We start from the raw sequence: 26108 nt of genomic DNA, 5'->3' as shown, positions 1-26108 counted from the left end.
GAGCGTCTTTCCTGCTCTCTCTCTCTCGAGCGTCTCTCCTGCTCTCTCTCTCTCGAGCGTCTCTCCTGCTCTCTCTCTCAAGCGTCTCTCCTGCTCTCTCTCTCGAGCATCTCTCCTGCTCTCTCTCTCAAGCTTCTCTCCTGCTCTCTCTCTCTCGAGCGTCTCTCCTGCTCTCTCTCTCGAGCGTCTCTCCTGCTCTCTCTCTCTCGAGCGTCTCTCCTGCTCTCTCTCTCTCGAGCGTCTCTCCTGCTCTCTCTCTCTCGAGCGTCTCTCCTGCTCTCTCTCTCTCTAGCGTCTCTCCTGCTCTCTCTCGAGCGTCTCTCCTGCTCTCTCTCTCGAACGTCTCTCCTGCTCTCTCTCTCTCTCGAGCGTCTCTCCTGATCTTGAGCGTCTCTCCTGCTCTCTCTCTCGAGCGTCTCTCCTGCTCTCTCTCGAGCGTCTCTCCTGCTCTCTCTCGAGCGTCTCTCCTGCTCTCTCTCTCTCTCGAGCGTCTCTCCTGATCTTGAGCGTCTCTCCTGCTCTCTCTCTCGAGCGTCTCTCCTGCTGTCTCTCTCTCGAGCGTCTCTCCTGTTCTCTCTCGAGCGTCTCTCCTGCTCTCTCTCTCGAGCGTCTCTCCTGCTCTCTCTCTCGAGCGTCTCTCCTGATCTTGAGCGTCTCTCCTGCTCTCTCTCTCTCTCGAGCGTCTCTCCTGCTCTCTCTCTCGAGCGTCTCTCCTGCTCTCTCTCGAGCGTCTCTCCTGCTCTCTCTCTCTCTCGAGCGTCTCTCCTGATCTTGAGCGTCTCTCCTGCTCTCTCTCTCTCTCGAGCGTCTCTCCTGCTCTCTCTCTCTCTCGAGCGTCTCTCCTGATCTTGAGCGTCTCTCCTGCTCTCTCTCTCTCTCTCGCATCTCTCCTGCTCTCTCTCGAGCGTCTCTCCTGCTCTCTCTCGAGCGTCTCTCCTGCTCTCTCTCTCGAGCGTCTCTCCTGCTCTCTCTCTCTCGAGCGTCTCTCCTGATCTTGAGCGTCTCTCCTGCTCTGTCTCTCTCGAGCGTCTCTCCTGCTCTCTCTCTCGAGCGTCTCTCCAGCTCTCTCTCTCTCGAGCGTCTCTCCTGCTCTCTCTCTCTCTCGAGCGTCTCTCCTGCTCTCTCTCTCGAGTGTCTCTCCTGCTCTCTCTCTCTCGAGCGTCTCTCCTGATCTTGAGCGTCTCTCCTGCTCTCTCTCTCTCTCGAGCGTCGCTCCTGCTCTCTCTCTCTCGAGCGTCTCTCCTGCTCTCTCTCTCTCTTGAGCGTCTCTCCTGATCTCTCTCTCGAGCGTCTCTCCTGCTCTCTCTCTCTCTCAAGCGTCTCTCCTGCTCTCTCTCTCGAGCGTCTCTCCTGCTCTCTCTCTCTCGAGCGTCTCTCCTGCTCTCTCTCTCTCGAGCGTCTCTCCTGCTCTCTCTCGAGCGTCTCTCCTGCTCTCTCGAGCGTCTCTCCTGCTCTCTCTCTCGAGCGTCTCTCCTGATCTTGAGCGTCTCTCCTGCTCTCTCTCTCTCTCTCGAGCGTCTCTCCTGCTCTCTCTCTCGAGCGTCTCTCCTGCTCTCTCTCTCTCGAGCGTCTCTCCTGATCTTGAGCGTCTCTCCTGCTCTCTCTCTCGAGCGTCTCTCCTGCTCTCTCTCTCTCGAGCGTCTCTCCTGATCTTGAGCGTCTCTCCTGCTCTCTCTCTCTCGAGCGTCTCTCTTGATCTTGAGCGTCTCTCCAGCTCTCCCTCTCTCTCTCGAGCGTCTCTCCTGCTCTCTCTCTCTCGAGCGTCTTTCTAGCGTCTCTCCTGCTCTCTCCAGCCCTTGTCTGCTTGATCGCTGATACTGCCATACTTTGTGGTCTGTATACACTGTGTTCCAAATTATTATGCAAATAATATTTTCCCAAATTACCTATATGAATTGCAGTCATTGTAATTTTCCAGTCAAATAACTATTAGAGTACAATTGAAAGGTTTTTGTACAAACTGCCTATGATAACAGTATATTTTTAAAAAAATAAAAAACTCAAACTGCACTCAAAATGCATGTTCCAAATTATTATGCACAGCAGAGTTTTCAACCTTTTCATTTTAATAAAGAACAAAAAAATGGTCATTTTTGAAATTCTAAGCATTAGCAGGTTATTACACACTGAAATCAAACAGTTTTCAACTCAAACTTTATTCTAGGTGATGTTACATTTGCACATAGGACCCCTTGTTCGAAAGGAGCTTCTGAACTCTCTCGTCCATTGAATTTGTCAGGTTTTGGATGGTTTCTGCTTCAATTGTTTTGCATGAGGACAGAATACCCTCCCAAAGCTGTTGCTTAGATGTGAGCTGCCTCCCGCCATCATAGACACTCCTTCTGATGATGCTCCAGAGGTTCTCAATGCGGTTGAGGTCAGGGGAGCATGGGGGCCACACCATAAGTTAGTCCCCTTTTATGCCCGTAGCAGCCAGAGATGCAGATGTGTTATGCGCAGCATGAGACGGGGCATTATCATGCATGAAAATGATCTTGCTGCGGAATGCACGGTTCTTCTTCTTGAACCATGGAAGGAAGTGCTGTTTGAGAAACTCAACATACATTATGGAGTTCATCTTTACCCCTTCAGGGATCCTAAAAGGGCCGACAATCCCTCTCCCCATGATTCCAGCCCAAAACATTACTCCACCTCCTCCTTGTTAGCGCCGTAGCCGTGTTTGCATGGGGTGTCCATCAACCAGCCATCCTCCACTCCATCCATCTGGACCATCGAGATCATTTCATGCATGATAATGCCCCGTCTCATGCTGCACATAACACATCTGCATCTCTGGCTGCTATGGGCATAAAAGGGGACAAACTTATGGTGTGGCCCCCATGCTCCCCTGACCTCAACCCCATTGAGAACCTCTGGAGCATCATCAGAAGGAGTGTCTATGATGGCGGGAGGCAGTTCACATCTAAGCAACAGCTCTGGGAGGGTATTCTGTCCTCATGCAAAACAATTGAAGCAGAAACCATCCAAAACCTGACAAATTCAATGGACGAGAGAGTTCAGAAGCTCCTTTCGAACAAGGGGTCCTATGTGAAAATGTAACATCACCTAGAATAAAGTTTTGAGTTGAAAACTGTTTGATTTCAGTTTGTAATAACCTGCTAATGCTTATAATTTCAAAAATGACCATTTTTTTGTTCTTTATTAAAATGAAAAGGCTGAAAACTCTGCTGTGCATAATAATTTGGAACATGCACTTTGAGTGCAGTTTGAGTTTTTTATTTTTTTAAATATACTGTTATCATAGGCAGTTTGTACAAAAACCTTTCAATTGTACTCTAATAGTTATTTGACTGGAAAATTACAATGACTGCAATTCATATAGGTAATTTGGGAAAATCTGAGAAAATATTATTTGCATAATAATTTGGAACACAGGGTAAAGCCAGGAATCTCTGATCATGTTAGGTGTTATTATGGCATTAGCCACATGATTCTTTCTGATGAGAGTTTACAGCTGTTAACATCTTAACAATTTTCTCCTTTTTTAGTTTACTATGCACTCAGATCTTGGGAAAATAGTCCAGAATTTACTAGAAGAGTTTTGGAAAAGCCCTCCAACCCTGGCCCCAACCTCTGGCTCTTTCCCCTAGTAAGTAATTATATTGTCCTGAGATCTCAGATCCTTCCATTGTTATGGTGGAATATCATCTAAGTTTAAAGGGTTATTCCAATATTCTTAAACTGGTGAAATTGCAAAATTCTTGTAAAATCAAGCAATTTAGTAATTTACTTGTTATTAAAAATCCTTTCCATTCTCAACAATGGAAGTATATTTAATTTTATTTTTTTCTGCTTCTGCGGTGGCAAAATACAAGTCCTTCCCAGTAGAGCTTGTAAGCACTGCCCGAAGCTGGCTGGATGGCTGGAGCGCACTGCCGGCTTCAGTGCCACTGCTTCCCAGATGCTGCAAAGGCAAAATGATCTCTGCTTGCAGCACCAGAGAGCGCATAGTTCGGACAAGCCGCACAACACATGCCGCTGCACCAAGCTGTCAATCAAGCAGGAGCGCACTGCTCCCCATAAATCGGGAAGCGAGGAGGCTGGGGAGCGGTGCACTTCTACTTGATAAGATGGCACATCCGCTTTTAGCACTTATTTCTGGTCATCTGAACGATTGTTTACCCTCACATTGCGGCTGAATTTGTGGTTCCATGTAGCAAATGACAGTAAGTTCTAATTTTGACTGCAGGTTTCTTTGTAGAGTTGTACCTTAACTTGTACCTGAACATTTCTTTTTCTCTCCTTTAGACTTTTAACATTATCAAAATTCAGACTTTACAAATTATGGGTCCCCTCCTTTCCATATTGTTTGATGGGAATACCCACTGTACACCAATGATGAGAGTTTTGTACCGAGTGGTTGGGGTCTAAGGGCTAGCGTTTCTCCTTGTGGAGAATGCCAAGCCAAGCCTGGCATGTCAGAGTGAGGAGACGTATAAGCCGTGCATGCTCCTCTGGGCAATTAAATATGCAAATTGTCTCTTCAGAGAGGAAGAGGATTAGAACTTTAGCGCCACCTTTTGGAAGTAATCCTAAAAGTCAATATCGACCCTTTAACGAGCCTTGCCATATGACTTAGGATAAAAGCCAAACCAGATTCTCAATTTGCAGACACGGTGTGTCGGGGAAACTCTGCATGATGCCGCTGCACATGAGACTATGTTCACACGTCAGTAATCATCCATTAGAGCGTTCTAACATGATTACTGGATGTGTGGACATAGTCCGTATCCAGCAGCAATCTGATAACAGAACAGTTGTGCAGGCCCAACTTTTTTTTATGTGGCAAAAAAAAAAACTTATTTCCATTTGATCCATTTTGTAACATTGAACCCTATGGAAAACTGATTTGTTAATTAGCCATCCATTTTTTTTTCATTTTGCAAAAGGTTAATTGTTCTATTTACTGGATCAGTTTCAAAAGGAAGAAAACAGATGGCTAATAAACGGATCCGTTTTCCATAGACGTCAGTGTTAAGAAAATGGACCGAGTTGAAATTAGTTTCTTTTCAGGTGGACAAAAAAGTTGTGTCAATTTTTTTTTTTTGTGTGTGAATGGATCGCTGCTGGATCCATCCTACCTGATGATTACTGCACATGTGAACATAGGCTAACGCTATGGGAGCTGTGGAAATGGCGGTGTGTTCACAATCATTTACACTTCAGAGACCAAAGAAGTCTTCAGTTGTAGTGACAAGTTGGAGTCACAGTGATGTCAATTTATCAGAAATATGTGGCGGTGAATAGAAGAGACTTGGAGCACTAAGCTGGTGCGATGGGGCGGTCATTTTCAAGACTGCTTAAGCTGTAGCGTTATTGGCAGCACATCATCGCCCTGTGTGATCAGATCGTGTGCTGCTGAGATTCTATCATATTAACCATCATTCTGTGCGGACAGAAGTGCGGCTCGCCTGTCTAAACATCTCCAGAAGTGACTGCCTATGGATATGATGCTGCTGATGGGCAGAATGGGTATAATGACTAAACCCAGCATTACAGGGTGCTATATACCATCCAGACGGCTCCTCTTACTTCTCTTGTACATTTTCTGTCCGTGGATGTGCTGTATGTTGCTGCTGCCGGTAAGCAGGGCCCGGACAGTTCTCTCCCATTGTGCACCTTGCATGGCGGCTACACTAGCAGTAGAGGAGAGGTGATCATCTGGCAGCCCATGTGGAGTACGGGCTACATTGTGTCCTCATGAAGCCTGTCAGTAACCTTATCTGCAGATTAACATCTCTGGTATACTAATAGGATTGCAGGGTAACTGTGTGTTAATAGTGTGTATCTGTCCGTACACAGTATGTTCAGAGCTGCAGAATTACAGCACATAATAGGCTGATCTATCTGCTGGCATGTTGGCGACACAGCATCTACCTACAGATATTGTATGTCCTATTTCATTACGATCGTGCTTGGGAGAATACTAATCTAATGAGGGAAACCCTTTCTTGTCTTTCCGCCTGTACAGCAATCCCGCAGGGAGGCCTCCGCACCCTCTTTCTGGCTTTTCTTTGTTTCCACCTTTCCCTACACAAGATAACAATAGATCAGTGCCAGTATCTGAACCTGTTCCTTCCACATACAACTCTGCCAAAACTGCCGCCCCCGCATACGGCCTAATTACAGATCTGCCGGTGCCTGTCCCCCCGTCTGAAGTAAGTGCGCAGCCGTGATCAGAAAAAGCCAAAAAATGTCAATTAAACTTTAATAGGTGGGCAGGGAAGATGTTTCTGTAAAGGGGTTGTCTGGTCTAAAACGACAAGTCTGCAGTCACTGTGTATGAGTGCAGACTTGTGAATCCTCACGTAGAGCACACTGCACACAGTGAGGATTCTGTGGTGTCCACACCGGGAAAGGCGGTCAGGTGGCCACAAGTATATGACGCGCCCCTGGGCCTGAGTCGCGCAGCGTTGCGCACGCGGGAGCCTACCCAGAGCCGGATCAGATGGGGGGTAGTAGTCTCGTGGCGGTGACCCGGTCCGTGCCCAGGGAGTCAGACTAAGTGGCAGTCTATTAGCAGTGGATGGTGGATGACTACGCCACCCGTTGAATGCAGCTATGGAGCTGCCGCTGCAGGGCAGACCGCTGAGGCCGGTGGAAGGATGGTGCAGCGTGGATGGTATAACCCCCAACGGGAGGGGTATGGCCTCAGGGCAGCCGACGTGGATGATGGGGGTAGCAGGAACCACTCAGAGACGATGCGGTGTAGTTCAGGGTCTTTACTGGTGACAAAGATAGACCCTCCCGGAGTACTTGCTAGCAATCAGGGCCTGGTCAGTCCTTGAGCAGATGGGATCTCCCCTGGCCAGGCGGAGTTGTAGGCCTTCCCAACTAACTGTACTCTTCTGGCTACCTTGCTAGAGGCGGGTAAAAGTAGCCCACGTCCCTGAGTGTACCGTGTGGTGCTCACCCGTATGGCCGGTGACTCGGGGCCTTCTAATGGCTTCCGCTCCACGATGGCGGTGCTGGTCCCACGCGTGTGACCGTGCCTTCGGGTTTCTGGGCCAGAGGACCTGCAATCCCCTGCCAGTCGGTTTCTGCTGCTGGGTAGAGATTAGTCCCCACAGCCTCGGACTCCGGGTCCGGTGATACTTCTCAGTCAGGGCGAGCTCTGCAGCTGCCAGCCCCTGACTCCTTGTAGCACTGTTCCCACAGAGCTCCTGATGTTCTTTTCCTATATCTGCTTCTCTGTCTCTACTTCTTCTCTACTCACTAACCCTGCCTCAGCCCCGGGTTTATATAGGGGAAGTTCTTCCCCTCCCAGGACTGGGCAGGAGGTGTGGCATGCATAGGATCCCTGACCAAGAGACCTCCCACCTGCTCTCAGACATAATATCTCTATCACTGTGGCAACCAGACCCCTGGGGTGTCACATATACAATATGCGTACTTCCGGCCACAATCTGGCTACACTGTTTCCAGCGCGCTCAATGCAAGTGTATTGTGCGAGGCCTTGAACTGTAGTTGGATTCTGGCTGGGAGTATGCATAGCGCGTACTTGCAGACAGCAGTGCACACTATGTGAGAATTCACAAGTCTGCAGTCAGTGTCATGTCAGATCAGAAAACCCCTTTAAGAGCTTGTCTAATCTTGTTTCATCAGGAGCACACTGCTCCTCTGTCTTGCTGGCTACCTCCTTGCTGGGGGCAGTGCTCTCCTGAAGATGGACAGTTTCAACCAGCGGCATGGTCGCGCCGCTGGTCTGAACTATGCACTTCCCTCTGCTGTCGGCAGAGACCGCTTTGACTTTGCAGCGTCGGAGGAGCACAGAGGTACTGAATCCAGGGATCCGGCCAACTTCAGAGCTGCACTTGCAAGCTGTATAGCAAACTGCTTTCTTTGCCTAGGAGACTGGCCACCACTGATAGACAGCAGCAGTGGCCGGTAACCTAGGCACCGAACATTTCTGTTTCTGTAGTCTCTCACCAGTACCTGTATATATTTCTTAGGTGGGTGTGAACGGCTTTACATATAAGATGCCTGATCTCCCTGAAACGTTTCCTGAGCTGTCAGATTTGAGGTTTGTATTTTTACAACTAAAATAAAAAAAATAAAAATTTAATTTTTATTTGTCAAAAAAAAATTTCTGAATTCTATATTAGTTCTAATGATAAAATGACATCCATCCTAGTATTCCCCAGGGCCACCCCTATAGATAAGTCTGTGCGTGCTTATTCTGCACACTAGCTTCTCTGTACCCTGTTGTAACATTTCCATGAAAGTCTTCGACGTACGTTTCTCTTTTTCTCTACTTCAGCGTGTCACAGCTCACCGATATGATGGAGCAAGAGGATGTTCTTCTGGAGCAGTTTGTAAATCTTCCACAACTAAAACAGATGATATCTGATAAAGAGGAGCTAGTGAAAAATATCGAGGAGCTGGTAAGTACGATTTGGTGGATGGTAGTTGAATACGGTTTTGAGGAATGAAGAGTTTTTATGGTTCTTGGGAAAAAAAATATAGATAGATAGATATATATACAGTACAGACCAAAAGTTTGGACACACCTTCTCATTTAAAGATTTTTCTGTATTTTCATGACTATGAAAATTGTACATTCACACTGAAGGCATCAAAACTATGAATTAACACATGTGGAACTATATACTTAACAAAAAAGTGTGAAACAACTGAAAATATGTCTTATATTCTAGGTTCTTCAAAGTAGCCACCTTTTGCTTTGATGACTGCTTTGCACACTCTTGGCATTTTTCTTTGTGCGACGCAGAGAAGGTGAACGGATGGACTCTACATGCCTGGTTCCCACCGTGAAGCATGGAGGAGGAGGTGTGATGGTGTGGGGGTGCTTTGCTGGTGACACTGTTGGGGATTTGTTCAAAATTGAAGGCATACTGAACCAGCATGGCTACCACAGCATCTTGCAGCGGCATGCTATTCCATCCGGTTTGCTTTTAGTTGGACCATCATTTATTTTTCAACAGGACAATGACCCCAAACACACCTCCAGGCTGTGTTAGGGCTATTTGACCAAGAAGGCGAGTGATAGGGTGCTACGCCAGATGACCTGGCCTCCACAGTCACCAGACCTGAACCCAATCGAGATGGTTTGGGGTGAGCTGGACCGCAGAGTGAAGGCAAAAGGGCCAACAAGTGCTAAGCATCTCTGGGAACTCCTTCAGGATTGTTGGAAGACCATTTCCAGTGACTACCTCTTGAAGCTCATCAAGAGAATGCCAAGAGTGTGCAAAGCAGTCATCAAAGCAAAAGGTGGCTACTTTGAAGAACCTAGAATATAAGACATATTTTCAGTTGTTTCACACTTTTTTGTTAAGTATATAATTCCACATGTGTTAATTCATAGTTTTGATGCCTTCAGTGTGAATGTACAATTTTCAAAGTCATGAAAATACAGAAAAATCTTTAAATGAGAAGGTGTGTCCAAACTTTTGGTCTGTACTGTATATATATATATATATATATATATATATATATATATATATATATGTGCGTCTCATAAAATTAGAATATCATCAAAAAGTTTATTAATTTCAGTTCTTCAATACAAAAAGTGAAACTCATATATTATATAGAGTCATTACAAACAGAGTGATCTATTTCATGTGGTTGTTTCTGCTAATGTTGATGATTATGACTTACAGCCAATGAAAACACAACAGTCATTGTCTCAGTAAATTAGAATAATTAAGAAAAAAACACCTGCAAAGGCTTCCTACGTGTTTAAAAAGGTCCCTTAGTCTGTTTCAGTAGGCTCCACAGTCATGGGGAAAACTGCTGACTTGACAGATGTCCAGAAGGCAGTCATTGACACACTCCACAAGGTCCCAAAGTTCCAATTTTAATTTGGGAATCAAGGTCCCAGAGTCTGGAGGAAGAGTGCAGAGGCACATAATCCAAGCTGCTTGAGGTCTAGTGTGAAGTTTCCACAATCAGTGATGGCTTGGAGAGCCATGTCATCTGCTGGTGTAGGTCCATTGTGTTTTATCAAGACCAAAGTCAGCGCAGCCGTCTACCAGGAAATTTTAGAGCACTTCATGCTTCCCTCTGACGACAAGCTTTTTGGAGATGGAAATTTCATTCTCCAGCAGGACTTGGCCCCTGTCCACACGGCCAAAAGTACCAATACCTGGTTTACACACAACAGTATCACTGTGCTTGATTGGCAGCAAACTCGCCTGACCATAACCTCATAGAGAATCTATGGGGTATTGTCAAGAGGAAGATGAGAGACACCAGACCCAACAATGCAGAGGAGCTGAAGGCTGCTATCAAAGCAACCTGGGCTTCCATAACACCTCAGCAGTGCCACAGGCTGATCGCCTCCATGCCACGCCGCATTGATGCAGCAATTGATGCAAAAGGAGCCCCGACCAAGTATTGAGGGCATTTACTGAACATACATTTCAGTAACCCAACATTTCGGATTTTAAAATAATTTTTTAAGCTGTTATAAAATATTCTAATTTACTGAGATAATGACTTTTGTGTTTTCATTGGCTGTAAGCCATAATCATCAACATTAACAGAAATAAACACTTGAAATAGATCACTGTGTTTGTAATGACTCTATATAATATATGAGTTTCACTTTTTGTATTGAAGAACTGAAATAAATTAACTTTTTGATGATATTCTAATTTTGTGAGAAGCACCTGTATATCTACACTGACCACAAAAAGTTAGGGATATGTGGCTTTCTGGTGAAATGTATGGAAAATGTAAAAAGTTCCCTCTACAGTAATATATTATAATACAAGTAGGGCATTTAAGTAGAAGCATGTAACGGTGATTTCCTCATCTCAAACCATTTATTGAAACAAATGCCAACAACAGTGGTGGGTATACCCCAACAAAAAATGTCAATGTCTCAATAACTTGTCATGTGGCCTTGAGCAGCATCAATTACAGCTCGACAATGAATTCTCCTGCTGTTCACAAGTGGAGTTATTGTCTGCTGAGGCATGGCATCCCACTCTTCTTGGAGGGTGCAGGGCTGTGGAGTCTGAGTCGGTGTCTATTTTGGTGGAGTCGGTATAAAATGGACCCACTCCGACTCCTAAAATCTATAATAAATTGGGTACAGCAGTACAATACCGGATGTGCTGTAAATGTTTCCATAAGAATTTGTGAAAGTTATGAAATGTCCTATAAATGTCTGTTCTGTTCCTGATCTAAGGATCTCGGCTTTTAGTTCAGATGAATCTGTGCTGCACTTTATGTACACGCTCAGTAGTGACCAGGGCTGTGGAGTCAGAGTCGGGAGTCGGAAGTTTGGCTTACTGACACCACAGCCCTGGAAAGGGCGGTTCTCAGGTCATTGAGGTTCTGGGGTACAGAGTTACGAGCCTCTGCACAGCGACTCAGCTGATCCCATAGGTTTTCTATGGGATTCAGGTCTGGAGAAAATGCAGGCCACTCCATTTGAGGTTCCCCTGTCTCCAGCAGCCATTCCCTAATGATGAAACCTCAATGAGCTGGAGCCTTGTGATCCATGAAGATGAAATTAGGCCTGTGTTGTGAATGCAGAGGGACAATGACAGGATTAATGTTGTTATTCAAGTAGTAGGGGCTGTTTAATACCAATTCTAATTGAACCCCAAATTTTATTGGGCGATACATGGATCAAACACCTGATGTGAATTTTGCCATTAAGCTCCTTGTTAGAGAACAGCAAGTTGTGCAAAAAGTACTGAAACATTGAACAGTTGGACATGTGCATTCAAAAGTTTAGAGAAGGTCACATTAAGTTCACCTGAAAAGGTTAGAGGGCATTTTAGGTTCATCCTGAAATTTCACCCAAAAGCCAAATATTCCTAACTTTTTGTGGGTAGTGTATATACACACACATACATATATATGGTGGTAAAAATAGTATTTGATACACTGCCGATTTTGCAAGTTTTTCCACCTACATAGAATGGAGAGGTCTGTAATTTTTATCGTATATCCACTTCAACTGTGAGATACAGAATCTAAAAATAAAAACCAGAAAACCACATTGTTTGATTTTCAAATCATTAAATTGCATTTTATTGCATGGAATTAGTATTTGATTTCCTACCAACCAGCAAGAATTCTGGCTCTTACAGACCTGTTAGTGTTTCTTTAAGAAGCTCTCCTACTCTGCACTCATTACCTTTTATTAATTGCACCATATAAACCTGTATAAAAGACACCTGTCCACATGCTCAATCAATCACACTCCAACCTCTCCACCATGGCCAAGATCAAAGAGCTGTCTAAGGACACCAGGGACAAAATTATAGACCTGCACAAGGCTGGCATGGGCTACAAGGCAGTAGACATGGAGCTTGGTGAGAAGTCAACAACTGTTGGCACAATTATTAGAAAATGGAAGAAACACAAGATGACTGTCAATTCTCCTCGGTGTAAGGCTCCATGCAAGATCTCGCCTTGTGGGGTAAGCATGATTCTGAGAAAGGTCAGGAATCAGCCCATCACTACACAGGAAGACCTGGTCAATAACCTGAAGAGAGCTGGGACCACAGTCTCAAACAACAGCACATGTCCAGCCCCATTTCAAGTTTGCCAATGACCATCTGGCATGGGAGAAGGTCTTGTGGTCAGATGAGACCAAAATAGAACTTTTTGGTATCAACTCCACTCGCCGTGAGAAAGAAGGAGGATGAGTACAACCCCAAGAACACTGTCCCAACCGTGAAGCATGGTGGGGAAAATGTCATACTTTGGGGGTGCTTTTCTGCAAAGGGGACAGGATGACTGCACCATATTGAAGGGAGGATGGATGGGGTCATGTATCGCGAGATTTTGTCCAACAACTTCTATCCCTCAGTAAGAGCATTGAAGATGGGACGTGCCTGGGTCTTCCACCATGACAATGACCCGAAACACATAGCCAAGGAAACTAAGGAGTGTCTCTGTTAGAAGCATTTCAAGGTCCTGGAGTAGCCTAACCAGTCTCCAGACCTGAACCCAGTAGAAAATCTTTAGAGGGAGCTGAAACTCCAATGTTGCCCAGCGACAGCCCCGAAACCTGAAAGATCTGGAGAAGATCTGTATGGAGGAGTGGGCCAAAGTCCCTGCTGCGGTGTGTGCAAACTTGGTCAAGAACTACAGGAAACTTCTGACCTCTGTAATTGCAAACAAAGGTTTCTGTACCAAATGTTACGTTCTGTTTTTCTATTGTATCACATACTTATTTCAATCAATAAAATGCTAATTAATTATGTAAAAATCATACAATGTGATTTTCTGGATTCTTCTTCTGTCTCTCACAGTTGAAGTATACCTACGATAAAAAAAAAAATACAGACCTCTCCATTCTTTGTAGGTGGGAAAACTTGCAAAATCGGTAGTGTATCAAATACTTATTTTCCCCACTGGATATACACAGCGGGTGAAATACTCACACTTCACCAATTTTCTAAGTAACTATGTTACTAAAGGTGCTATAGGCATGAAATTCTCCCCAGATATCAGTAACAGACCATCCAATCCACATAAGCAAAGAAATCAAACAATAGATGTCCATAAATTAAGTTATGTGTAATAATGAGAAATTACACGGGGAAAAAGTATTGACTATGCTTACTGAAGATTCATCCTGCATGGAGAAACTAGTCGCATGCATTGCTCAGGTGTGATTTTGTCCCATTCTTCCACACAAACACGCTACAAATCCTGAAGATCCCTTGGGCTCCTTCTATGAACTCTGAGCTTCAGTTCCTTCTATAAATATTCTGTTGGATTCAGGTGATTGGGTGGGCTATTTTAGCAGCTTTAATTATCTCTCTCTGAAAACAATTGAGCGTTTCCTTGGCTGTGTGTTTGGGATCATTGTCTTGCTGAAATGTCCACCCTTGTTTCATCATCATCCTGGTAGATTGCAGCCGATTTTTATCAAGAATGTCTCGTACATTTATCCATTCCTCCTTCCTTCATTAATATGAAGATTGCCGTATGCTGAAAAACAGCCCAACACCATGATGTTCCCACCTCCAAACTTCACTGTTAGTATGGTGTTTTGGGGGTGATATGCAGTGTCTTTTGGCCTCCAAACATGGTGTGTATTATGACATCCAAAGAGTTCAATTTTGGTCTCATCTGACCAGACTATATTCTCCCAGTATTTCACAGCCTTGTCTAAATATTGTTGAGCAAACATTAAACACGCGTCAACATGCTTTTTGTTCAGCAATGGAGTCTTGCGTGCTAAGCGTGCATACAGACCATGGAGGTTGAGTGCATCACTTATAGTTTTCTTTGAAACAATTGCTGATTCCTGGTCTTTCTGTAACTCTCCACAGGTGGTCCTTGGTCATGGACAACTCTTTTGATAATTAATTTCACTCCTCTGTTTGAAATCTTGCGGGGAGCACCTGGTCGTGGCCGGTTTATTATGAAATTATGTTCTTTACATTTCTGGATTATGGCCCCAGCAGTGCTCACTGGAGCTTTCAATAATTTAGAAATTCTTCTGTAACCAATACCGTCAGTATGTTTTGCAACAATTAGGTTGCGGAGGTCTTGAGACCGCTCACTGGTTTTACCCATCATGAGATGTTTCTTGTGTGGCATCTTGCTAACGAGACACCTTTTTATAGGCCATCAGTTGAACCACCTAATATTATTTTTCACTAAGTGGCAGGATGGGTTTCTAATTACTGATAGATTTCAGCTGGTGTCATGACTTTCCATGGCTTTTTGCCTCTCTCTCTCTTCATGTGTTCAGTACCTTTTTCCTGTGTCATTTCTCATTATTACACATAATTCATGGACATCTATGATTTGATTTCTTTGCCTGTGTGGACTGGATGGGTTGTTACTGACATCTGGTGAGAATTTCATGTCAATAGCACCTTTAGTAATATATTTACTTAGACAATTGGTGACATGTTCAATACTTATTTCATCCTCTGTATGTGTATATTAATATAGAATTTTTTTTAATTTTTTTAATCCAGAAAAGAATCTTCAAATTGAGCCAATTCTGGAGTCAAAGCGACAAGCATTATTAGATAAGGTAAGCCACTGTGGATGGGGCTGACATGGCAGGCGCAGTCTTTACGGTAGGTTTGGTTCATTTGTGGATTGTGCTAAGGAATCCTGACGATCTCACCCTTGCTATATTGAAGTCGGTGAAATTCACATTGATAATCTGCTGTATTTTCACCCCACAATGACATGCCGGGATTTGGAACATCTTTGGCGTTCTCATTTTTCTATATGGGCAATCTTTACAGTTTGCGGATGAGATTTGTAAAGTCTCATCCACTTACCTTATAAACCTGCTCTGATCTGGCCGTAAAAGCTGCAGCAAATGCGGCCCGCGTGAATTCATCCTCATTTCCTTGTGTTTTTCTTCTCTTCCAGTATGAGCTTCTGACTCAAAGGAAAACCAGCAAAGACAGCATGAGCTGAGCGAGGTAATGTGGCGGATACGGGGCTAGAGAAGATGGCGCCTGCGGGACAGTGATATCACCTCTTGTGAATGGTGGATTCTATTCTATATTGATTGTTACCTTTCATTATTATCCTGTCTGTGATGATCATGAGACTGATGCAAAGCCTTGTGAACAGAATAAGAAGTTTGAGTCTAGTATTAGGATTAATGGCCAGTTTGCATTTTTTTTTATCTAGATTGTGTTATGGAAAATTGAAAAAAACTCAGTAGTTAAAAATACCATGTAAAGAGAAGCTGTCAGCTTTCTCATGCCTCCCGAAGCGCCACCATGTATTTATTCATCTTTTTGTACCCTGTGTAAAGAGCCCATTAATAGCGGCTTACTGATTTCTAACATTTTTATAACTGCGACCGTGATAATAAGTAGGTGAATATTTGTGGGGTATTGCAACGCGCCCCACCACTAGTCACCCTCTAATTAGCAAATTGCCACCACAATTATAAAATAGATTTTCGCCAAATGCAGAAATCAGAAAGCCACTAAAAGGGGTTTGTTAGGACGGGTATAAAGTGAGAAATAAATACATGGTGACGGTTTGTGATCTCGGGGGAGCTGACAGGTTACCTTTAACATAAAGTCCTGGTCATTTTCTGATGACACATTCCCTTTAATTGCAGAACTGTGCTGTCAGTAGATCTCTTTGATAAGTTACAGGGTAATAAAAGCCCTTTATGTGTCCTGTGGAAACTGGACTTCTAATCTGCAGAAAGCCGCTGAAGCCACAAATGACATTATTGTTCAGTAGAACAAAGGGAACGTTCTGAAAGGTTTACAGTGCGGGGGGATATGGACGGCGTGCACTGTAAGGGGGCCATGCAAGAATTGGCTGAATATTGAAATATTACCATATGTATGATGTCGCTACTAGTGATGAGCGAGCGTGCTCGCTTAACCCTTTAAACGAGCACGCTCGGGTACTCGCCAAGTAGTTTCGGCGTGCTGTGCATATCGGTTGCAGCCGCAGCAGCTGCATGTGTCGCGGCTGTTACACAGCTGTGACACATGCAGAGACTGGCTAACAAACAGGCAATCCCTGCATGTGTCACAGCTGTGCAACAGCCGCGATACATGCAGCCGCCCCGGCTGCAACGGAAATGCTGAACACGACAAAACTACTCAGCGAGTACCCGAGTGTGCTCGTTTAAAGGGTTAAACGAGCACGCTCGCTCATCACTAGTTGCTACATGTTCTCAGATTGCCACTATAGTCCTATACAATGTTTTCAGCATCATCTCGCCCAGTTTTCCATATAATACACATTTTTACATCAGCTGATCTTTTCTACTAGACAGACGATAGGTCCAATTGTCCAGACTTGTATTTAATCCTGATGATTAGTACTGTGAGGTTACAGCATGTGAATGGTACATGACCAGATGCTTTCACAGCAGCCAACCAGAGCTTGGCTTTCATTTTTTAGGAACAGTTTGAGGAATGAAAGCTGCATTATGATTGGCTGCAATGGACGATCTGTAAATGAGCCCCATTTGCTGGGGAAACCTACTGCCGCTAGTAAAATAGGTGAGTCCCTGTGCCATATGGGATGAGGTGTAACGTCCTGCTCCTTCCCCCCTCGCAGAGCTGCGGTCTCAGCGCACTACAGGCCAGGTTAAAAGTCGCTGCCCACCAAGCTGAAGAGGACTCTGACAATTTTGCCCAAAATTTCCTTGAGGGAAAAACAGAAATAGATGATTTTTTAACTCTGTTCATGGAAAAGAGAAGAGTAAGTGCTGTGGTATTGGTTTAATAGTGGTGCGCCTTATACTGGGGAATTGCATGAATAGCAGTTCCCTAAGATATGTCTGTATACAGGGAATTGCTGCCATTAATGATTCAGTATCTGGGCTGGTCAGCCTTGGATCCATAGAGCGAATGTTATCTGCGGTCTGGATCTGGTGGAGCAGCGGACACGGCTTGTACCGATGAGCGGGAAGCCATGGCCTCCACATTGTATGTCCTCCTAGAGAGGAAAGAAGAGGTTAATCCAGCTCCCCTGCTGATTGTGCATACTCCCCCCAGCAGGGCAAAATGGCTACAAGAGGGGTGCACCCAGCACCAGGGCCGAAGAAAATCATTGTAAAAACCATTTATTGAAAAAAATGTTACCAAGAATTCATCTAATAAAAAAAGCATTTCTCCGAGGCATGCACGACTGCCGCGCTTCACACCATGTGTTCTCCTAGTATGTTCTAGCTCTCCAGCGCTAGGTGGGGGGAAATAATGAAGGTATAGGGTATCCGGTGCCTCTCCACATCAGCACAATGGTGATGTCAGAAGCCTCGGGGTTAATGCGGCTGAGAAAGTTCCTCCACCCAAGAGAGGAGGCGATGGATCACGTAGTAGAAAACATAGAGGCTTCATGGCTCCTCACATTAAAGATCAGAGAACCAGATGGCATGCATGGTGGAACTGATTTAATGGATATTAACTAAATAAATAATTGATTGGAGAAACAAATGTCTATATATTCAGTTCAGAGAACTAATGATCTGTCTACATCATATCCTATACCTTCATTATGTAACCACGACCTAGCGCTGGAGAACTACGCCATACTAGGATTAAGAGCGCAGAGTCTGAAGTGCGTCAGTTTTAAAAACTTTTCAATAAATGGTTGTTTTTACAATGATTTTCTTCCGATCTGGTGCTGGATACAGCCCTCTTGTATTGTATGTCCTCCTGTGTTATCTCAGTATGACTGGCAGTCACTGATGCACCTATAGTGCACCTATACAACGACTGCACGAAGAAGCCTAGGAAAGACAAAGACAGTGACTGACACTGGCTACATGGCCCAAGGTGGCATTGTAATTGCTCTCTAGATCATATTGTGCATCTGTGCCGAGCCGAGTCCTGTCATGTTTCACTTATGTCTCTAGAAGCCATTCACATCACTGACGATTTGTCTCCTATCTCTCAGTGCTGCCACAGTAGAGAAGCTGCAACAGTCCATATCCCTGCACAGCCAGGACCATGCACCGCTATAGGTGCGATAATATACCGCCATGTTGTCTGCATGTTCATATACACCATCCATACTATGCACCGCTATAGGTACGATAATATACCGCCATGTTGTCTGCATGTTTATATACACCATCCATACCATGCACCGCTATAGGTACGATAATATACCGCCATGTTGTCTGCATGTTTATATACACCATCCATACCATGCACCGCTATAGGTACGATAATATACCGCCATGTTGTCTGCATGTTCATATACACCATCCATACCATGCACCGCTATAGGTACGATAATATACCGCCATGTTGTCTGCATGTTTATATACACCATCCATACCATGCACCGCTATAGGTACGATAATATACCGCCATGTTGTCTGCATGTTCATATACACCATCCATACTATGCACCGCTATAGGTACGATAATATACCGCCATGTTGTCTGCATGTTCATATACACCATCCATACTATGCACCACTATAGGTACGATAATATACCGCCATGTTGTCTGCATGTTCATATACACCATCCATACCATGTACTGCTATAGGTACGATAATATACCGCCATCTTCTCTGCTTGTTTATATACACCATCCATACCATACCATGCAACTCTATATGTACGATAATTTACCGCCATGTTGTCTGCATGTTTATATACACCATCCATACTATGCACCGCTATACCTACGACAATATACCGCAATGTTGTCTGCATGTACATATACACCATCCATACCATACACCGCTATACCTACGATAATATACCGCCATCTTGTCTGCATGTTTATATACACCATCCATACCATGCACCGCTATAGGTATGATAATATACCGCCATCTTGTCTGCATGTTTATATACACCATCCATACCATGCTCCGCTATAATTACATTAATGTATTTGCTGAAATAAAAAGTAGGTTGTATTGAGCTGTGATGCGACTCCCATTTTAAGTCCCTTTTTATAACTAAAGGTATCAATCCCTCTATAATAATAAACTTTGGGCCCAATCCATGTTTTCATTTGCACATTTTTGTGTGGTTTTCTGTGTTTTTGGCTGTTTCTCATTTCGGCCTTATACGTTTTTAATTTGCCCCTTTTGTAAAGTCTATTTTATGTCTTCGCCTGGGTTTATTTAAAATGTTGCAAAGTCTTTACAGAAATGTAAAAAAAAGGAGCATGGAGCGCACCTCCAAAAACTCATCCATTTGATGTAATGATCAGACTGTATGAAGCCCACTGCCACGTCACGCCAAACCTCATAGTGGGTCCTAACATTTCCTGCCTGAACGGGAGCGGAGCCGTGCGCCACCCACCGCCGCAGCGACAATGCACCAGCAGGGCGGGCGGCCCGGTGCCTCACAGCACCCATGCTGCCAGACCGAGTCCCCATGACTCCAGGCCACGCCGCCCCACAAGCACACTACTATAGCAACAATGGCCGACACACTGGGAAGAAAAACGCCAGATACGAACATGCAGCCAGAGAACATACTAATGAAAGATATGAAGTGCGACAAAGAAGGTCCAAGACAAGATACTTGGAAGGGAGGTAAGAAAATTTCTAATACAATCCACAGGGAGAAGATTGGAACAAAACAAAATCGTGTAAACTGCGTGCTAGCAAATGCCAGAAGCCTGACAAACAAGATGGATGAACTGGAAGCAGAAATATCTACAGGTAACTATGACATAGTGGGAATAACCGAGACATGGTTAGATGAAAGCTATGACTGGGCAGTTAACTTACAGGGTTACAGTCTGTTTAGAAGGGATCGAAGAAATCGGAAAGGGGGTGGAGTCTGTCTATATGTAAAGACGTGTCTAAAGCCTACAATACGGGAGGATGTATGGGAGGGAAATGAGGAGGTCGAGTCCTTATGGGTGGAGATACATGGGGCAAAAAACAATAATAAAATTATCATAGGAGTCTGTTATAAACCACCAAATAGAGCAGAAGCCACGGAAAGTCTATTAATGAGACAAATAGACGAAGTAGCAAAAAATAACGAGGTGATTATTATGGGGGACTTCAACTACCCCGATATAGACTGGGAAACCGAAAGCTGTAGATCTCAGAAAGGAAACAGGTTTCTGTCAATTATCAAAGACAATTCTTTGTCACAACTTGTGCAGGAACCAACTAGAGGGACGGCCCTTTTAGACTTAATATTAACTAACAGGCCAGACAGAATAACTGGGGTGCAGGTCGGGGGGCACCTGGGAAATAGTGACCACAACATTATACAATTCCACATGTCCTTCAGTAGGGTGCCCAGCAAGGGAGTCACAAAAACACTGAACTTCAGGAGGGCAAAGTTTGATCAGCTAAGAGATGCCCTTCACCTTATAGACTGGGATAGTATCTTTAGTAATAGGAGCACGGATAGAAAATGGGAAATTTTCAAAACAGTCCTACATAGTCACTGTAGAAGGTACATACCTTATGGGAATAAAAGGGCTAGGAATAGGAGGAAGCCAATGTGGCTAAATAAGGAAGTCAAGAGGGCAATGAAAAACAAAAAAAGGGCTTTCGGTAAACTTAAACAAGAAGGCAGCGAGGAAGCGCTAATATCTTATAGGGAAAAAAGCAAAATCTGTAAGAAACAAATAAGAATAGCAAAAGAGGAGACAGAGAGACTAATTGCCAAGGAAAGTAAAACGAATCCCAAACTGTTCTTTAACTATATAAACAGTAAAAGGATTAAAACTGATGGAGTTGGCCCATTGAAAAATAACCTGGGTAAAATCATAGAGGGTGATGAGGGTAAAGCAAACCTACTCAATAGCTTCTTCTCCACTGTTTTCACAAAAGAAAACAATTTATCGGAGGAAATGCAGAGTGATAAAGTAAACCCTCCGCTAAATATCACCCACCTAACCCAGGAGGAAGTTCAGAAACGCCTAAATAATATCAAAATAGACAAATCACCAGGCCCAGATGACATACACCCCCGGGTACTAAAAGAATTAAGTAATGTGATAGACAGACCGCTGTATCTTATATTCAAGCACTCTTTATGGACAGGGACTGTCCCACTAGACTGGCGCCAAGCAAATGTGGTACCAATATTCAAAAAGGGGTCTAAAAGTGACCCTGGGAACTATAGACCAGTCAGCTTAACGTCTGTTGTGGGTAAATTGTTTGAAGGATTTCTTAGAGATGCTATTGTAGAATATCTTAATGATAATAACTGTCTAACTCCATATCAACATGGATTCATGAGGGATCGCTCCTGCCAAACAAACCTGATCGCCTTCTACGAGGAGGTGAGCTCACAGCTGGACCGGGGAGAGTCAGTGGATGTTGTATACCTTGACTTCTCCAAAGCGTTTGATACCGTGCCACACAAAAGGTTGGTATATAAAATGAGAATGCTTGGCCTGGGGGATAATGTGTGCAAGTGGGTAAATAGCTGGCTGAGTGATAGAAAGCAGAGGGTGGCTATCAATGGAGTAAGCTCAGGGTGTGTCAGGGTAACTAGCGGGGTGCCTCAAGGGTCTGTCTTGGGCCCTATATTATTTAATATATTTATTAATGATCTAGTGGAAGGGTTGCATAGTAAAATAGCAATATTTGCAGATAATACTAAACTTTGTAAAGTAGTTAATACAGATGAGGATAGGGCACAGCTACAGGAGGATTTAGATAAATTGGGCAGTTGGGCCAAAAAGTGGCAAATGGGGTTCAATGCCGATAAATGTAAGGTCATGCACATGGGAAAGAAAAACAGCAGTCACCCATACATATTAAATGGGAAACAGTTGGGGAAATCTGATATGGAGAAGGACCTGGGCGTCTTGGTTAATAGCAAATTAAATTGGAGTGCCCAGTGTCAGGCAGCAGCTGCGAAGGCAAATAGAGTCATGGCATGCATCAGAAGAGGAATAGGGGCATATGATGAGAACATTGTTCTTCCTCTGTATAAAGCGCTGGTAAGGCCGCACTTAGAATATTGTGCACAGTTCTGGTCTCCGGTGCTCAGGAAAGACATATTGGAGCTAGAGAGGGTACAAACGAGGGCGACTAAGGTAATAAAGGGAATGGAGGGACTAGAATACCCAGAGAGGTTGTCAAAATTAGGCCTATTTACGTTGGAAAAGAGAAGGCTTAGGGGAGACCTCATAAACATGTATAAATACATCAGGGGGCAGTACAGAGATCTCTCCCATGACCTGTTTATACCAAGGATGGTGACAAAGACGAGGGGGCACACTATGCGTCTGGAGGAAAGGAGGTTCCTGCACCAGCATAGAAGGGGATTCTTTACGGTCAGAGCCGTGAGACTCTGGAACTCTCTGGGAGAGGAAGTGGTGATGTCCAACTCACTTAATGAGTTCAAGAGAGGCCTGGACGCCTTTCTTGAGAACAATAAAATTACATCTTATGCTTAGTTAATTAATCCAGGGATTTAATCTGACTGCCAGATTGGTGTCGGGAAGTGAATTTTTCCTCAATGATGTAAATTGGCCTATACCGCATGTTTTGTTTTTTTTTTGCCTTCCCCTGGATCAACGCTGTGGAATAGCTGCAGTGCACAAGAAATAGGCTGAACTGGATGGACGCTTGTCTTTTTTTCGGCCTCATAAACTATGTAACGGTAATATCACCCTGGAGGTTGTGATGTATTTAGTGTAATAGCGCCATCTAGAATATACAGTATATATCAGGTGATACCATGCTTTCTATAGTTAGTCGTCTTATGTGCCCTCTATAGCTATCTATTATACTTTATATTTCTTTATAATAATTTATAATAAATTACTCAATAATTTTACAGCTTTATGATGTTTATTAATCTGCTGTAATTATAAAAGAAAGTCCAACCTTACAGTGGACACAGGTGGAAGTGTCCTCCATGATGATGTAGGCTGAGGTGGAGCAAGTATATAGTCAGTGGGGGATCAAGATGACCAGTATTCCCCAGGGTTCCTTGTTATCAGGGAGGGATCCGGTGTATGCAATCAAAAGATCTTATCCTCTGGCCGGCTGTGTGCCATCAACAGGTAATGATCCTCTGTCCGGCTGTGTGACATCAACAGGTAATGACCCTCTGGCTATGGCCATCAATAGGTCATCACCCTCCGGCTGTGTGCTATCAAATGTTTTTATCTTCTGTCCAGTTTTGTGCCATCAAGAGGTAATGACCCTCCAGCTGTGGGCCATCAACAGGTCATCACCCTTCGGCATTTAGGCTTCTTGTCTTCTGTAAGATGCGATTCTTGAGTCTCCTGATGTTAAAAAATATTTAAAAAATCACCGATTAAACTAATAATCTATCTAGTACATAAGCATCACAATTTATAATCTATCTAGTGCATAAGTATGACAATTTAGCTCACAGAACATACACTATGCTAAAACATTAGACCCTACAAGCAGAAATTTGCTAAACTAACATAAATATAACTGACAAATCAGTAGAAAAATCGCTACCAATGGCACAGCTCTCTTCACATCAACCTGTAACCATAGTAGATAAGAAATAGAGGACAATGCTCATAGTCAATTATCAACAATTCGGCATGGGGCATCCCACCAGAGACATTATAATATCTAGTAGATTATAGATGGCAATAGAATTTACCAACAAGCACATAGTACGCCAAACTCAAGTACATAGTATGCCAAACCTCGACACGTTTTCCTAAAATAGGTTCATCAGAAGCACATACTAGACAGTGATACTTAGCAAAGCGTTCATAGATATATGCGCCATATGATAAGGTGCTAAAGTGCAAGTGTGTGACAAAATATAGATTCGATTTCAGGTGCAATGCTGCATTGTATATAGTAAGATGGTGCCCGTCAGACAGCATGTATAGGACTAACCTGTGATGAAAACACGAGCAATGGGAAAGTTCAAGCAGTTGCCTTCTCAATCTTCCTCGCCTCTAAGACATCTAAGGAAACATCTTCTCCTCTTGATTTTGGGTTGAGGTGTTGTAGGCATTTCAGGCTCTGGCATTCTAGGCTCTGACATACTAGGTTCTGACATGGTAGGTTCTGGTGTTCTAGGTTCTGGTGCTCTTGGCTCTGGAATTCTGGGTTGTTGGCTTCTCTGAAAAATCAGTAACCTCTCTTTATGCTCCGTGGAACTTCGAGCTCTTCTTCCTATATTGTTGTGAGGGATCGTTCTGACCCAGACAATATCACTGAACGCCACTTTATAGTTGCAGCTAGGAACCTTTTTCGCATCCTGTGGTGCAGGAGCCATGGATGGAGTAGAACATTTGCCATTGGGCAGGACAGGTGTTCTCCTGGAGTCTTGCTCCTGAATCTGAGGGATGCAAATCGGCTCCTTACAAGCACTTTGTTCCTTCAGTATGGTTTTGTTGTCAGGAGTTTTCTGATTGCTTCACCAGGTTCAGACATTGCCCACTTGCTCAGGACAAGACTTAAGGCCAAATACTCTAGTATTGTCAGTAGTGTCATCACCGCAACAAAAACTGCGTCACGGAAGAGCCAAAGAGGAAGATTGATGGAAGCTTGATAGGTGCTTCTCCTGAGATCCACAGGTAGTGGGTCATCCTATAATAAAGAAAAAAAACATAATAAAGTCCTGTATATTTATACCCAATCCAGTCAAACAGAGAGCCCTTGTTATTATACAGTGATGGATACATTATCAAGCAACTTTCAGAAATATCCCATTGAGAAGATCAGGAAGAAGTTTGGGATTCACCTCCAGGGTCCATGGAATATTATTTACAGTTGGACTTTCATATGACGCACGGTCACGTGTCCAGTATGAGAAGTCCTGCAAGAGGCGATATTCTCATTAGCTGATCCTTGTGACCTCCATATTGATGAGAATATACTCGCCCTCAGTGTACTGTAATGTGGGGGGTAGAGCAACGTAAAGCACAGAAATGATAGGATGATACTCATCATCTCCAGAGGTCTCTCAGCACCAAGGTATGGTCAATGAGATACAAGCTGCAGATGGGCCGAGGCTTCTAATATACCCAGGGGTGACATCACAAAGCCCTCTGTGACATCATTGCACAGTTCTATCCATCAGGTTACTGATACTTTGGACCTAACTAAATGTCTAAAAGAGAACCCTTCCACATGATTTCCAATCACGGAGCAGCTTCAGTTTTTCAAGAAAAGTTTAAAAAATATAATCTGTGCTGTGATTGGTCACAATGGCACATGAAGCAGAACGTCTTTAGATCTTTTAAAGGGAAAGTGTCAGCAATTTTTTTACAATTGTAAAATTGTAAAGTATTTATATTTATATATAAATACACATATATATTTAAAAAGGTTTCAATGGTATAAAATCTGAAAAAAATATTTTAACTCTTTTGATGTTTTCATCTTGTAAACACTAGGGGGAGCAGCTGCTGACATTACCATGAAAACAGAATACAGCTAGCTCACATTACGACTGCAGTAAAAGTGGGCGGGATCTGCTCACATGGGTGTGATGTCACTCCTCCCCTTCTGGGCGTTTGCAAAAAGGTAAATGAGACTGTAGTTTAGGATCACAGTGCGGAGCGATCACTGGTGACTGCAAAGTGATATATAAGGGACAACACCAAAGTCATTAATCACTACAAGGACAAAGCAGGAATGTGAGAGTCAGAGGGGTCACCCCACACTTTTATCCCCTCTGACTGTCACTTCCTAAGCTCCTTTCCCTGCCATAACCTCTTATTCCCGCAGGTAAATT

At 43.8% G+C, this 26108-nt stretch overlaps 1 protein-coding gene and 1 pseudogene across 2 annotated transcripts in view; one reads left to right on the top strand and one right to left on the bottom strand.

The window, feature by feature from the left end:
• The window catches only part of LOC141230053 (vacuolar protein sorting-associated protein 37A-like), a 33259-nt pseudogene extending 14823 nt beyond the window's left edge, over positions 1–18436 (top strand).
• The window catches only part of LOC141230050 (uncharacterized), a 349419-nt gene that overhangs the window by 207769 nt on the left and 115542 nt on the right, over positions 1–26108 (bottom strand). The gene's annotated exons all lie outside the window — the stretch shown is intronic.

This window comes from Phyllobates terribilis, unplaced genomic scaffold (genome assembly GCF_046119375.1).
Source record: "Phyllobates terribilis strain yellow unplaced genomic scaffold, ASM4611937v1 Scaffold_489__1_contigs__length_1346288, whole genome shotgun sequence".
NCBI classification, from domain to species: domain Eukaryota; kingdom Metazoa; phylum Chordata; class Amphibia; order Anura; family Dendrobatidae; genus Phyllobates; species Phyllobates terribilis.
Note: the sequence above shows the minus strand (reverse complement) of the source record. Positions and strands in the feature narration are given on the sequence as shown.